The sequence below is a fragment of the Saimiri boliviensis genome, chromosome 3 (assembly GCF_048565385.1).
Source record: "Saimiri boliviensis isolate mSaiBol1 chromosome 3, mSaiBol1.pri, whole genome shotgun sequence".
Classification (NCBI taxonomy): Eukaryota; Metazoa; Chordata; class Mammalia; order Primates; family Cebidae; genus Saimiri; species Saimiri boliviensis.
This window is the reverse complement of record NC_133451.1, coordinates 124,388,303-124,404,781: the sequence shown is the minus strand read 5'-3', so window position 1 is coordinate 124,404,781 and position 16,479 is coordinate 124,388,303. Positions and strand designations below refer to the sequence as shown.

The 16,479-nt window shown below is 45.2% G+C and overlaps 2 pseudogenes; one reads left to right on the top strand and one right to left on the bottom strand.

The window, feature by feature from the left end:
* Nucleotides 1-2,769: 2,769 nt before the first annotated feature.
* LOC141583864 (C2 domain-containing protein 2 pseudogene) lies at nucleotides 2,770-10,332 on the bottom strand (annotated as a pseudogene).
* An 85-nt stretch (nucleotides 10,333-10,417) lies between these two features.
* Nucleotides 10,418-14,059, top strand: LOC141583863 (ras-related protein Rap-1A-like; annotated as a pseudogene).
* Nucleotides 14,060-16,479: the final 2,420 nt, after the last annotated feature.

Sequence of the window (16,479 nt, the reverse complement as noted above, 5' to 3'; positions counted from 1 at the left end):
TCCATCCAGTCAGCAAATGGTAAATATCAGGCTACTACAGATTTGGCTAGGTTTTTTCAGGCTTATTTCAACAGCTTCCTGGCCATGCTTTCCCTTTACCTCAAAGGAATTTTATGCACCTCAACCCACCAACCGTGGGCACCTCGGCAGTCTTGCCTTTGCACACAAACTTTGCAGGGAAGATCTCAACTTCCTTCAATGTCTTCCAGAACTGCAGGTATGATTTACGCTGATGACATTCTCCTCCGTGGTAATCCATTTGAAACACTCATTCAGGCAGGCCACGAAAATACTCACAAAGTAGTTTATACAAAGGAAATGGGTCATTACCCCCACACAGTGCAAGCCCCTTATTTGATTAAATGGTTGAAAATTATTTTTTATATGAAAGCCACTCCATCTCTGACACTGTGGGGAAATCACTATTAAACCTCTCAATACCCGCAACGTAAAAATAAGCCAAAACCTTTAACCCTTTTGGATTTTGGAGGACACATATTGATCATTTATAAATTTGGCTTAAGGTCACTTACGCTGTTAGTTCCAAATCCACCCATCTTCAGTGGTGCCCCCTCCACAAAAGGCTTACAGGCTCTAACTTGCAGTACATCAGGCTCTCACAGGCACTGAGCCTGTGACTGTCCGTACTCAGTTGCTCAGCATGCCTTGGATTCTAGAAGCAGCACCCCGCTAGCTCAGCACAGGTGTAGGAGGAATCCTTGTGACATCATGGAGCCAGATGCAGGCGCTCTGCTGTATTTGTTCTGCAGGAATGTGTAGCCTGCCTGTCTCGTTCTTAGTCTCTGCTTTATGTCACACGTTTAGGAGATCACTGCCCTCTTAGCCCGTCAGCTACCGAGAGAACCTCCTTCCTACCCCCTACCCCAGGATCAAATGAGAAACAGCAGAGGAGGGCTCTACACTGTAAGGATGACATAACCATTGTCATGTGTGATGAGCTCAGTAGGGATTTACGAGTTTTTATTAACTAATCAGGACATCCGTAATAAGCAACAGGACTCCAGGGTCAGTCAAAGGATGAAACTTCTCAGAACTGGAGCCCCTGACCAACAGTCTGCCCAATATGCACAGTTTTACTAACTATGGGGCCATGACCTCAGTGACCTGCTTCAGAGTGAATAATTCTTGCCTCACAAATATCCAAAATCTAACTCGAGGTCATTTATATCTTCATATACGCTAAGGCCACAATACAAAGCTGCAGCAGGATTTGAAACTCCTTTGTAGTTCCAGCCATTATGGAGAGGGACCAAGGACCCGTTTCACTTCACAGAACACGCAATGCTGGGTTCCTAAAGAAGGCATTCAATGGAGCTATACTTCCCTTGCTAGATTAAGCTGTTGGCTTCATTGAGCACCATAAAGGCTTACTCAAACAAGTTCAAATTTCAGAAAATAAAACATGGTGCATCTAATCAACTGTTAAACATTGGGGTGGGGAGGATCCTAAAACATAGTTGAAATCTGTTTGTAGAGTTTTTCACTCTTGATAACTTTTAATCCTCACTCCTTCATTCTTTTCCTTGGCCTCACATCGGGGCAATCTGCTGAGAAAGCCCAGGTACTCCCTCCTGCAGTGCAGGACAGATATTCAAACCACACAATGTCATCCTGAGCAAGTGATCCTTCACCCTGACCAGATCTTAACCTCAAGAAAACATCCAGCCTGTCTTCTTTCTCTGCTCTCATAGCCCATTTCTACATCACATACAGGCCTCTGTGCTCTCTTGCAACACCACGGCATGTGAGAAACACACCTGTCTCTATCATTCTAGTGTGTGTATGGGTGTGCGGCATCATTAGTCTTTATATCTGGACTAAATTTGATCAGTGTTCAACTTTTCCCATGCAGGATTGACACAATAATTCATAGGATGCTATATAATCTCAGTTTAATTTTTGAGATATTATGGAAAAGTCCCAACATGCACAAAGAGAGCCATAATTGTGGAATAGATTCCTGTAACCCCCATAGATCCATTACACAGTTTCAATAATTATTATGGTCAATTTTATTTTATCAAGATCATGCTCTTTCTACTTTCCCCAAATCATTTTAAGGCAGTAATCATACATCTTATCATTGTATCTATATCTTAAACTAAATCACTAAAGGAACCATTTCAAAGTATAGATACAGGGTAAGTATCACCGTAAATAGATAAATATAGGTCCATTCCCTCTCTGGGTTGTCCGTCTCCTGGCACTTCAAAGTGTTCGCAAATCTCCACTCCTGCTATGACATTCTTCAAGAGTTTGTATAAAGTTTATTTTCCAGGTGCCCCCACCATTCTGCTGCAAGTACTAATCACTTGGTCTTCTGCTGAGCAGCCCTATCCTCAGGCTACCCCAGGGCCCCAACTTAACCCACCTCATTAACATACATCCAGTGAATCCAAAGGGGCTCATTATGAATAACAAAAGACTGGCTGGGAGCCATGGCTGCCATCCCAGCACTTTGGGAGGTCAAAGAAGGAGGATAAAACCAGGAGTTTCAAACAAGCCTGGACTCTACAGTGAGACACAAGACACCATTTCTACAAAAAGAATAATTTAAAAAATTAACTGGGCCTGGTGACGTGTGTCTGCAGTCCTAGATATTTGGAAGGCTGAGGCTGGAGGATCTCTTGAGCCCAGGACTTCCAGGTTACAGAGAATCATGATTTTACCATTGTACTACAGGGTGACAGAGGAACATCCTGTGCCCCCCACCAAAAAAAAAAAAATGTTAAAACCCAGCATTTGCCCTCATGCTCCACTCAGTGCATGATGGGTTACTGCTGCAGCTCTCACCCCATCATGACCAATCCTCCGGTCCGTATCGCTGTCCCCTTCACCAAAGCGGACCCTGGAAGATCAATCAGAGAACAAGATACAATTGCCCTCTGAGACCTGTCACTTCCCTTACGCTGACTGTATAAAGAAAGAAAACTCCCTGCAGGGTGTAAGAGTGAATTGTTCTGAGGTCATCGTATTGGTGAACAAGAAGTGGGAACCACAGATATACATATATATGCGCATATATATGTATATGTACACACACGTTTATATGTATATTTATGGTTCACTCTTTACTCTGACATCTTACACGAAAAAGTTCCTTTGTATGTTGTATGAGAATCACAGATTTGGACTTCTCATAAGGAGGTTCTCACTGGTTTTGCCCTAATTACATCAAAATATATCTGAGGTGTTCTGCATAATCAGCATATCTACCATTAAACAGTCAACAGAAGTACGAGAAACACAAACCATTCTTGGAATATCTTGAGTTCTGTGCCACATCAAATTCTATATTTTAAAAAATGTTTTCCAGGCTGAGCTCCAGGGCTCAAGACTGTAATCCCAGCAGTGTGGGAGGTCCAGGCAGGAAGATTGCTTGAAGTCTGGAGATTGAGGCTGCGGTGAGCTATGATCTTGCCACTGCACTCCAGCCTGGGTCACAGAGTGAGACTCAGTCTCAAAGAAAAAAAAAAAAAAAAGTTTTCCAGAAGATATGTCTTTATTGGTGTTTATCTTTTTTTTTGTTTCCACGTGCACATTTATTTATTTCAAAGATTGTTTGTGTTCCAGCCTCATCTTCTCCAAAGGAACCCACCCAGCCTGTGCACAGGTGAGGTGCGGAGCTGTCTTCGGTGTCTAAAGTGCTACTGAGGAATATAATCATTGGCATGAAAGTTCATCACTGCACTCCAGTGTCAGGCCAAACCTTTCTGCAGACCTGGAAAACTTGCCATTTCCTTCTTTTTTTCCACCATCCACCAATTTGTACTTGGAAGTTTCCAGATTAAGAGTCGTGAGACTATTACCCAGCAAACACTCACCTTTGGTGGCCACCAATGTAAATTGATCTTTCTCTCTCTGCCCAAAGAAACTTTGCAACTCTCATCTATAGATGTGGCAAGCAAAACCCAAGAAAAATTCTAAATGGGCACCAATTTGTCATTGAGTGGCAGTTGGTAGCGTAGCTGTCATAAGGGATCAGGGCTGGTTTTGAACTCAGACTTGAAACTTGGTTAAAATAAAATGCTCTGTCAAAACTCTCACAGAAGATTTTCACCTGGAACAAGGAGATGGCTGATTTTGTTATGGCTACAATAACGCATATGTGTGTGCAGACACACACACCACACACAGATACTTAAAGCTCCATTTCATTCCTCCACAAAGAACAGAGACACCTCCTTAAACAAAGCAAACTGGGAAGGCTTGCTAGCACATTAAAACCAACATGAGCACCCAGGTCCAGGGATACAGACGCAATTAATCTTAGTGTTCACAAGGAATCACTTTTAAAACCCCACTCGACAAAACTTTCATACAAACACTAAAAACAAAAGCCCCCAAGATACAGAAGCTTGTAGAAGAGGTGAGGTGATAAAGGTGATTTACACGTCAGCATTTTTAGTATTTGTTGGATCATCTTAAGTGATCTTTAACCTTCACAACATTTTCTGTATCATAAATACCCTACACTGTGGAAAAACAAACCTGTATAAAATAGCTTGAAAGGCCGGGCGCGGTGGCTCAAGCCTGTAATCCCAGCACTTTGGGAGGCCGAGGCGAGTAGATCACTAGGTCGAGAGATCGAGACCATCCTGGTAAACATGGTGAAACCCCATCTCTACCAAAAATACAAAAAATTAGCTGGGCATGGTGACACGTGCCTGTAATCCCAGCTACTCAGGAGGCTGAGGCAGTAGAATTGCCTGAATCTAGGAGGTAGAGGTTTCGGTGAGCCGAGATCGCGCCATTGCACTCTAGCCTGGGTAACAAGAGCAAAACTACATCTCAAAAAAAAAAAAAAAAAAAAAAAAAAGCTCGAAAAAGAAACATTCACGATATCAACAGAGCCCAGTTCCTCGAGGTGCTTCCCTGAAGCTAGCCTAGGTGATTTTTTGGTCATTGCTTCATCAACTCCCTACTACATTGGTGGTTCCTGTGACTTCAGAGAAGGCCACTGGATGGAGACAATGTGAGCATGGAGACCACCTGAGCGTGTCTGTGGGAAGCAGAGCCCCAGACCTAGGTATTCAACAGTAAGCAGCGCTCATGGGATTCATGTGGAAATAGGATGGTTAAAAACTGTTTCGCGGGGGAGCAAGAAGGCTTAATCTAATATTCTGGGCCTGGCGTAGTGGCTCATGCCTATAATTCCAGCACTTTTGGAGGCTGAAGTGGGTAGATCACCTGAGGTCAGGAGTTCAAGACCAGCCTAACCAACTTGGTGACATTCCATCTCTACTAAATACAAATAAATTAGCCAGGTGTGGTGGTGCAGGCCTGTAAACCCAGCTACTTGGGAGGCTGAGGCAGGAGAATCGCTTAAACCTGGAAGGTTGCAGTAAGCCACCACTGCACTGAAGCCTGGGCAACAGAGTGAAACCCCGTCTCTAAAATTTTTTTTTTTTTTAAAGCTTCTGATATCCTCACAATTGAGTAGAGTGTACCTGAATTCCAGAATAAAACAAAAGAACAATTAAAAACTTCTCATCAGTGTCTGAAATTCTGACACATAATCATAATATCCTCTTGGAATTCTTCTGTGTCTCAGGCTCTTTTTACCACATGGCCAAGAGCAGTAAAACCTCAAGTAAAACATTCAAGTGAACATCTGCCCCAAAAGACTAGCTGCGGTGCCTGACTCTGGGGACAGAAACTGGGTAGTATGCATATATTTTGCAACTCCAAGTGCTTTTTTTAAAAAACAATGATTAGCCGGGCACGGTGGCTCACGCCTGTAATTCCAGCATTTTGGGAGGCCGAGGCGGGTAGATCACAAGGTCAAGAGATCGAGACCATCCTGGTCAACATGGTGAAACGCCGTCTCTACTAAAAATACAAAAAATTAGCTGGGCATGGTGGCACGTGCCTGTAATCCCAGCTACTCAGGAGGCTGAGGCAGGAGAATTGCCTGAACCCAGGAGGCGGGGGTTGCCATGAGCCGAGATCGCGCCATTGCACTCCAGCCTGGGTAACAAGAGCGAAACTCTGTCTCAAAAATAAAATAAAATAAAAAATAAAAACAATGAGTAAAATGGGAATATAATTTTTAAAAACATAGCAGGTTGTAAAAGTCAGTTTAAAGTCATTCCATAATTCCTGGAACACTTAAGAAGTATGTAATGTGCATCTTAAAGTGAAATTCCTAAGGTAGTGTTTTAATCTCTCCCCCTAAAAAACAAGGAAAAAATCCTGTAATTTTGGCCTTTATATAGGTTTCTACTCACCAGCGGCTCTATGACCTCTGAAATATTTAATATTTAAGGATTAAAGAATGCCTGTGGAAGGAAGCTCGCCCATCTCCATCTCCAGGCCTGAAGCCAAGTGTTCATAACAGCCTTTTACATCTCTTTGGAGAAAAGTGAATCACATTAAACTGTCAAAAACACTTCATGCCAGTGATGACTGCTCGTTCACCAGCATGTCTACTGGAACTGGCACATTCGGAAGGAGCAGACCAAAGTGAAAATTGTGAATCAATTAAAGTAGAAAGGCAGCTGATGAGGAAAGAGACTGGAATGATACTTAGGGATATTAAAACAGTGTGCCCGGTTCATCACGTTTTCCACTAAAACAAACCCAAACAAGGGCACCCCAAACTGTGTCCAAGAATGCTGTTGACAGTGAAATTCTGTAGTGCTCATAAAAGGAAAGTCCTGCAAGTTTGGCCTATTTCAACTTCCATTCCTAAGACTGACACCTGAGACACAAGACGATTTTCTCTACTGCCCTAAAAGGACTTTGTTTTGGCTACTGGCAGCATTTGGCAAAATCCATGTTTCTGTTTGGTTACCATGTTCTACCAGCAGTCACGTACGGCTCCCGACTTCATTCAACAAACCTGCTGTACTCATTTAGCAAGTATAACAGGGAGAAAAAAAACAAAAACAAAAACCTGGCTGTCAACTGCTCCACTAGTATTATAAGAGCTTTTAACACGATAGAGAAAAATGTAAAAACCATGTGAGAATATATATATCTTCCACTTGCAAGTAGGCTTAAAAGAAACTTAGAAAAGTGTCCAGCATACTATGCATAGGATATAGAGTTCAAGTTCTATGGCTAATACCGCAGGCAGATGTCTTTCTACATTTGCAACTGCATTCGCATTCCCATCGTAATTTCTCTATTTATAAAAATCCTGCCTATGTTCCACTTCCCTGTACTCAGGGCCAGCTGCGTATTTTAGTCCAAGCAGCAGACGAGGAGAGGTGACCCACGCATTCCATTCACAGTGACGGCACAGCAGGGCACCTCCTCTTTGTGACATGATGCAGGCATGGGCCCAAAAGAACACTTGTTAGTGTGTAGAATAGGTAAACTGAGTCCCTCAAACCTGCCCTCCACAATCCACTAGAGTATATTATTTCTCTTATAATGTTAATCTCCTTCTAATATTTAGCCCTGACTCTTAGCTTTGAGCACGGCCCAAGCTCTGGAGCTGTCAAGTCTCATTTGGCATCTGGTGGCAAGTTAGGCTTTTTCGCCCTCTTTGGGGAAAGCCTCCTGGCTGGAGACTCAGATTTTGTTTTCCCTTTAAAAGACTAGATGGTTGGAAGAAACCCAGCAAGACAAGCGGGGCATCTGGACATCCGGTGGAGACTCTCGCTGTGCCCTGGTGAGGGTGGTAAAACGGGTGCAGGTCTCCTGGCTTGGCGGTGGTGACCTCAGCCCCTACCTGCAAGGCTCCACGGTGTTCTTGTTTCTGTGCCTGGAGAGCAGCTTCTTGTTCAGGATCTTGGTGATGGTGACCCCTTTCCTCCGGGAACCCTCTGGCTGCTCCAGGAACACGAGGTCATTGTGTGACTGACTCATGCCCGGGTCTTTCTGTTGATGCCGCTGGCGGAAGAACAGCTTTGCACCTTTCCTTAGAATTCCTCCTTTATGCTTTTTGGCGGCACCCGGCTCCGGGACACTTACGGAGCTCTCTGACAGCTCATCGGGGTCCAGCAGGGCCGGGCTGCTCCAGGCCATGGCCTGGGGCTCCTTTTCTAAGTCCCAGGAGTCTAGCTCGTCCTCCAGGGGATTAGGGGCAGAGAATGCCTGGGCTGACTCGGCTTCCTCCTCTGGGGCAGAGGCTGCAGCCACCTCTGGATGAGACGGGGCATCCTCCTGGTGGGCACTGTTCATGGAGGCTGCATAGTCCTGCATCAGGGCAGCATCGTGGTCCTGGGCTAGTGAGGTCTTGGAGATCTCTGACATGATAATAGTGCTTTTCTTTCGTGGCGACTTGAGTTTCAGCTTTGAAGATTCGCTGAGTTGTCGAATGGCAACTTCAGCCACTGGATCTAAACCATGCAACACCAACAATTCTGTGTCTGAAGAAGAGAGTGTTTTGTTGACGGGCGCACTGCTGCAGGAGATGGCCTCGACAGAGATGTCCTTCTTGATCACCTTCACCTTGACGGAAGTCTTCACCGGAGGCTCAGAGCTCAGCGGGGACACCTCCCCATGTCGACTCTAGGCTTGGTCTTCACAGCGGTGACAGTAGTGACCACAGTCCCACAGGGCATCACCGTGCGATCCTTTTCTATTTTTGCAGCAGGAACAGAGGGAGGGATGGGCGAAGACTTCAATTCACCAGGTTCCACCTAAGTAAACTCTGCCGTGGTGGAACTCAGCACCGAGCAGCAGCAGGCAGACCCGCTGGTCAGCATGAAACTCTGTGGTCCAGAAGGCTGCTTCTTTTTGTTGTTGCTGTTGTTGTTGTTTGTTTGTTTGTTTGTTTGTTTGTTTGTTTTGAGACGGAGTTTTGCTCTTGTTACCCAGGCTGGAGTGCAATGGCGCGATCTCGGCTTGCCGCAACCTCCTGGGTTCAGGCAATTCTCCTGCCTCAGCCTCCTGAGTAGCTGGGATTACAGGCACGCGCCACCATGTCCAGCTAATTTTTTGTATTTTTAGTAGAGATGGGTTTTCGCTATGTTGACCAGAATGGTCTTGATCTCTTGACCGCATGATCCACCCGACTCGGCCTCCCAAAGTGCTGGGATTACAGGCGTGAGCCACCGCGCCCTGCCTGAAGGGCAGGATTAATAAATCCAAAAGGACTGTCGCAGTTGCCAGCAGACCTTCTGAGAATCGCCCAGCCTCTGAAATCTGCAGGAGTGACTCCTTTGACTTGGCATTCAACTTGAATGTGAGTTCCTCTTCCACGTGAGGTTCGTAGTGTTTTTGGTTAGGGTGATGGAGAACCTCTGAAGAGGATCGTTCAGCTGCACGGCGCACACTGTGTTAATGTGGCCTGAAGCGTCGGGCTCGCTGAGCAGGAAGGCGCGGATACTCCTCACCCGCAGCTTTAGCTCGTGAGCCCTCGGAGGTTTGGGAGGACAGGATTCCTGAGCAGTAGACGGAGCACACTCTAAGTTCTGAGCTTCCTGTACATTCGTGGGCTTGGTGATCAGAAGCACGGATGGAGAGGCAGAACCAACCAAATGCTTCAAGAGCTCCTTCGGAGTGTCCGACACTGTGCGCGTCTCGGCCACCTGGTCCTCCCCCAGTGCTTTGGGCTGGACAGTAATGGCCATTTCCGGCACACGTATGAAGGACCAGCTAATCTGGAGGAGCTCTCTCTTCTCTTTCAGGTGGAACTCCAGCTGAGCACACTGGAGACAGCCTCCACCGCCAGCTCCAGGGGCTACTGCCGTGGGTCCTCCTCGAAGGACAGGAAAGGCGGGCCCCCTTTCCTCTGGCTTCGTCGTTCAGGGCGGTCACCCAGGCCGCCTACCACTGGCTCCTGCAGCTGCCCAGCGTCAGGATCCAGGAGAGCAGCGCGACGGACCCAGCGCGCGGCCCCTCGCCAGGCTCCAGCGCCCCCCGCCGGGGCTAGGGTCGCGCCCTGGCCAGCGCTCACTGCGCCAGATACAGACCCACCTTGGCCAGGGCCGCGACGAAGAGGGACACCAGCGCGAGCCACTGCACCTCCTCGAACCACGAGGCCAGCCAGGCCGAGGCTTTGGCGCATCCCCGGCCCGCCTCTCCCCAACTTCCCCGACAGCGCCGGGCGCGGGCAGCTAGCTTAGGATACGCGCTGGCTGCGGCCCGGCGCGCGGGGCACGTGGAAGGGGAGCGGCTGGGCCGGAGCCCCGCGAGGAGCGCGCCACGGGACTTCGGGCTGGGCGGAAACGCGCGGCGGCCGGGGCTGGGCGCAAGCCCCCGCACACCTGCGGAACAGGGGCGCGAACGGACCCCGCGGCCGGCGCTCCCGACTCGGAGTCTGGGAAGTTCCGGGGCTGCGGCCGGGCGCCCTACCTCCTGTGCGCGCCGCCCTGGGAGTCTGGCCTGTGGCCCAGCGGTGGCCTGAGGAGGCATGGGCCGGGGGACAGGCCATTGGTGTTTATCTTTACACAAAACTTAAAGAGAAATTGAGGTTGATTTTTCTTGGTTTCATGTGACCATGAAAGAGTGCGGGGCGGGGGGATCAAGGAACCAGCCCCAGACGACTCAGGTAATCTGAGAGCAGGCCTGGGATCCACACACAGGTCACACACCCAGACGGAACCACAATGCCTGGCCTTCCTCTTTCCTCAATCCCTATTTAAATTAATCTGGAAGATTTATGAGATTAAAGAGTGGTGACAGGAAAGGAGAGAGTATTGGTAGAGGAAGGAAAGTCCATTAAGATTAGGGACAGTTGTAAGGGAGAAGAGAAAAAAGAGACAGAATCTGAGAGCCCTGAGATGCATTGAAAGGGGAGCAGCAGCTCAAAGAAAAGAGAAGGGATCATCAGTATTTAAACAGAACACATCCTGTGTGAGTACAAGCTAGTGATCCTTAGTTCAGGAGGCATTGGGAAGTCTGCTCTGACAGTTCAGTTTGTTCAGGGCATTTTTTAAAAAATATGACCCAATGATAGAAATTTACTAAAGAATGTAAGTTGGCCCTGTAGCCGCAGCTCCGGGTCTCGTTTCCACTGCCCTGTGTCCTGTTCGCCTAGACGCCTGGCTTGTGTGGCCCTGTGACCTGCAGGTATTGGAGATCTACAGCTACGACGCCAGGATCCCCTATAAGCCTAGAAATGGAACCATTGACATTTAGGGATATGGCCATAGAATTCTCTCTGGAGGAGTGGCAATGCCTGGACCCTGCACAGTGGAATTTATCTAGGAATGTGATGTTAGAGAACTACAGAAACCTGGCCTTCCTGGGCAGACAAGCAACCTCATCAAGCAGCTCCCTGACACCACAGCCAGGTAAATCCACAAAGATGGGGAAAAAACCAGCACAAAAAAGATGAAACCGTCATCAAAGACCAGAACACCTCTTCTCCTTCAAGGCATCACAACTCCTCAACAGCGCAGAACCACAACTTGACCGAGGAGTGCGACAAATTGACAGAAAAAGGCTTCAGAAGGTGGCTAGTGAGAAACATTTCTGAGCTAAAGGAACATGTTCTAACTCAAAGCAAAGCAACCAAAAACCTTGAAAAAAAGTTAGACAAAATGCTAATTGGAATAACCAGCATAGAGAAGAACAGAGACGACTTGATGGAGTTGAAAAACACAGCACAAGAACTACGTGAAGTAAACACAAGTTCTAATAGCCAGATCGATCAAGGGGAAGAAAGGATATCAGAGATTGAAGATCAACTCAATGAAATAAAAAGAGAAGGCAAGACAAGAGAAAAAAGAGTGAAAAGAAATGAACAAAGCCTCCAAGTAATATGGGATTATGTGAAAAGACCTAATCTACGCTCGATCGGTATACCTGAATATGACGGGGAGAATGAATCCAAGCTGGAAAACATGTTCCAGGATATTATCCAGGAGAACTTCCCAAGTCTAGCAAGGCAGTCCAAATTTCAAATTCAAGAAATACAGAGAACTCCCCAAAGATTTTCCTCAAGAAGAGCAACCCCAAGGCACATGATCGTCAGATTCACCGGGGTTGAAATGAAGGAAAAAATGCTAAGGGCAGCCAGAGAGAAAGGCCAGGTCACCCACAGAGGGAAGCCCATCAGACTCACAGCAGATCTCTCTGCAGAAACCCTACAAGCCAGAAGAGAGTGGAGGCCAATATTCAACATCCTAAAAGAAAAGAACTTTCAACCCAGAATCTCATATCCAGCCAAACTAAGCTTTGTAAGTGAAGGAGAAATAAAATCCTTTATCGACAAGGAATTATTGAGAGATTTTGTCACCACCAGACCTGCCCTACGAGAGCTCCTGAGAGAAACACTAAGCATGGAAAGGAACAAGTACCAGTCACTGCAAAAGCAAACCAGTTGGCAAAGACCAAAAATGCAATGAAGAGAATGAGGCAACTAATGGGAAAGAAAACCAATCAGTAACAAAATGGCAGCATCAAATCACATATAGCAATATTAACATTGAAAGTAAATGGCCTAAATGCTCCAATCAAAAGACACAGACTGGCAAACTGGATAAAAGTCAGAACCCATCGGTGTGCTGTATTCAGGAAACCCATCTCACATACAAAGACACACATAGACTCAAAATAAAGGGATAGAAGAAGATTTACGAAGCAAATGGAGAACAAAAAAAAAGCAGGGGTTGTAATCCTAGTCTCTGATAAAATGGACTTCAACAAAGATCAAAAGAAACAAAGAAGGACACTACATTATGGTCAAAGAATCAATCCAACAGGAAGAGTTAAGTACCCTAAATACATACGTCCCCAGCACAGGAGCACCCAGATACATGAAGCAAGTTCTTAATGACCTAAAACAAGATTTAGACTCCCACACAATAATAGTGGGAGACTTCAACACTCCACTGTCAATATTCGATAAATGAGCAGAAAATTAGCAAGGATATCCAGGATTTGAATGCAGAGCTGGACCAAGTGGACCTAATACACATATATAGAACACTCCACCCCAAATCCACACAATATACATTTTTCTCAGCACCAAATTGCACATACTCTAAAATTGACCATATCATTGGAAGCAAATCACCCCTCAGCAAACGCAAAAGAACAGAAATCATAACAAACAGTCTATCAGACCACAGCGCAGTCAGAATAGGACTCAGGATCAAGAAACACACACAAACCCGCATAACCACTTGGAAACTGAATAACCTGTTTCTGAGTGTCAACTGGAAACTGTCTGAAAAAAAATAAAAAAGAAAAAGAAATACTAGACTGCCATAGAATCAACCCAAACGCCCATAAATAATAGATTGGACAAAGAAAATGTGGTACATGTACACCATGGAATACTACGCAGCCATAAAAATCAAGTTTGTGTCCTTTGTAGGGACTTGGATGAATCTGGAAACCATCATTCTCAGCGAACTAATATAAGAACAGAAAGCCAAACACCGTATGTTCTCATTCATAGGTAGGTGTTGAACAACGAGAACATGTGGACTCAGGGAGAGGAGCATCACACACTGGGGGCAGTTGAGGGGGGTAGGGAGAGACAGCAGGGGATGGGAAGGGAGAGGAGGATGGTGAGGGATAACATGGGGAGAAATACCAGATATAGTGTGCACCTAAAGTAAATAAATTAATTTTAAAAAATAGCCGGAAGAAAGAAAAAGAAAGCAAGTTGAAGTGGATTAACAACAGTGTATGCTAGAAATCCTGGATACTGCAGGGACAGAGCAATTTACAGCGATTAGGAATTTGTATATGAAGAATGGACAAGGTTTAACGCTAGTATATTCTATTATAGCTCAATCCACATTTAATGACTTACAGGACCTGAGGGAACAGATTTTATGGGTTAAGGGCACAGAAGACGTTCCAATGATTTTGGTTGACAATAAATGTGACCCGGAAGATGAGTGAGTAGTTGGCAAAGAACAGGGCCGGAATTAGGCAAGACAGTGGTGTAACTGTGCCTTTGTAGAAACTTCTGCAAAGTGAAAGATCAATGCTAATGAGATGTTTCATGACCTGGTCAGACAGATAAATAGAACACCACCAGTGGAAAAGAAGAATCCTAAAAAGAAATTAGGTCTGCTACTCTAAGCCTGTAGTCAACAGCAGCTCTGAGCCAGATTACAGGAATGAAGAACTGTTGCCTGATTCGAAAGTGCCAGCATTTCAGACTTCAAAAAATAAATCTGAAGAGGCTTCTCGCACTGTATACATTATGTGAAGAATTTAGATCTTATATTAGTTTGCACAAGTTCCCTGGAGAAAAAAAATTGCTGTGTATGTATATCTCTTGGAAAATAAGACAATAGTGTTTCTCCTTTGCAATAGCAGTTATAACAGGTGCAAAAATATACTTGACTCTCTTATGATTATACAAAAGAGCATGGATACATTTCAAATGTAAGATATTGGTACTATGATCAAATGATTTTGTATTGACCTTTTGATCATGATTCCTCCCTATCAAGCCCTAAACAGTTGAACCGTTCTATTTCATATGTGTAATATTATGAAATGCCCCCCAACCTCATTGCAGCAGATAATGTTCTTGAGTCATTGACTTCATTTTATATTTTTAAAAATATGGAATATCATTTATCATTATATTCTAATTAAAATCCTTGTGCAGCCAGGCGCGGTGGCTCACGCCTGTAATCCCAGCACTTTGGGAGGCTGAGGCGGGTGGATCATGAGGTCAAGAGATCGAGACCATCCTGGTCAACGTGGTGAAACCCCTTCTTTACTAATAATACAAAAAACTAGCTGGGAATGGTAGTGCATGCCTGTAATCTCAGCTACTCAGGAGGCTGAGGCAGGAGAATTGCCTGAACCCAGGAGGCGGAGGTTGCGGTGAGCTGAGATCGCGCCATTGCACTCCAGCCTGGGTAACAAGAGCGAAATTCCGTCTCAAAAAAAAAGAACCAGCTATATGTAATTTATGCTAACCACACATGTATAGATACAAAAATATCTCTGGATGAGGGAACTGTGAATGATTTAATTTTATTCATGACTAATTTATATATTTTAAAGTGTTTGCCTAACGGTCATGTAACAAAAAAAATTTGTAGTATTTGTTTGGTGCAAAAGTAATCACGGTTCTTTTCATTAAATTAATGGCAGAAACTTCCATTACCTTTGCACTCACCTAATAATATTAACAAATATTTGTGTGTTTAGGAAACACTTTCCTTGCATTCTTAGTTAAAGGTTGTTATAGCTCGTGTTATACATGAAACCAGTATTCAAGGATGTAGGTTTTTCAGTGTTGCTGAGCTGGTACATAAAATCTGTTGGGATTAAATATAAAATCTATTGGCATTAAACAAAAGCCACACGTACAAGTCTCTGCAAGACAAGCTCTTCTCTACTTTAGAATTTTTTGGGGCCAGGTGTGGTGGCTCATGCCTGCAATCCCAGCACTTTGGGAGGCCAAAATGGGTGGATTGCCTGAGATCACGAATTCAAGACCAGCCCAGACAACATGGTGAAACCAGGTTAGTATTAAAAATACAAAAATTCGGCCGGGTGTGGTGGCGCACGCCTGTAGTCCCAGCTACTCGGGAGGCTGAGGCAGGAGAATAGCTTGTAAACACAGCACTTTGGGAGGACAAGGCGGATGGATCACGAGGTCAAGAGATCGAGACCATTCTGGTCAATATGGTGAAACCCCATCTCTACTAAAAATACAAAAATTAGCTGGGCATGGTGGCGCATGCCTGTAGTCCCACCTACTCGGGAGGCTGAGGCAGGAGAATAGCTTGAACCAGGAGGCAGAGGTTGCAGTGAGCGGAGATCGTGCTATTGCACTCCAGCCTGGGTAACAAGAGCGAAACTCCGTCTCAAAAAAAAGAGATATTTGTAATTTAAATAAATGTTGTAAATAATAATTGAAACTTTAAATCCAGATTTTAAAAAATTGTCGTTTTGGGCTGGGCACAGTGGCTCGTCTGTAATCCCAGCACTTTGGTCAGGCAGGCAGAACACTTGAGGTCAGGAGTTTGAGACCACACTGGCCAACATGGTGAAACTCCATCTCTACTAAGAACACAAAAATGAGCCAGGTGTAGTGGTGAGTACCTGTAATCCCAGGTACACGGGAGACTGAGGCCAGATAATCCTTTGAACCCGAGAAGTGGAGGCTGCAATGATCCAAGATTGCACCATTAAACTCCAACCTGGGTGACAGAGTGGAATGGAGACAGAGACATTTAAAAAAGAGAGAGAGAGAGAGAGAGAAGGAAAGAAAGAAGGAAGGAAGAAGGAAGGAAGGACGACCAAGGTTACACAAGAAGTACAGATGTCTTTCCTTACTCATGACATGATTACCTATCTAGAAAATCCAATGGAATCTACATAGGAGCTCCTAGAAATGCGTTTAACAAGCTTATAGGAAATAACACACAAAAATCATTTTCTATATACTAGTAGTAAACAATTAGAATTGAAATAATCGACATAAAAATATCAAATACTTGCCAGGCGCGGTGGCTCAACCCTGTAATCCCAGCACTTTGGGAGGCTCAGGCAGGTGGATCACAAGGTCAAGAGATCAAGACTATCCTGGTGAACAGGGTGACACCCCGTCTCTATTAAAAATATAAAAAA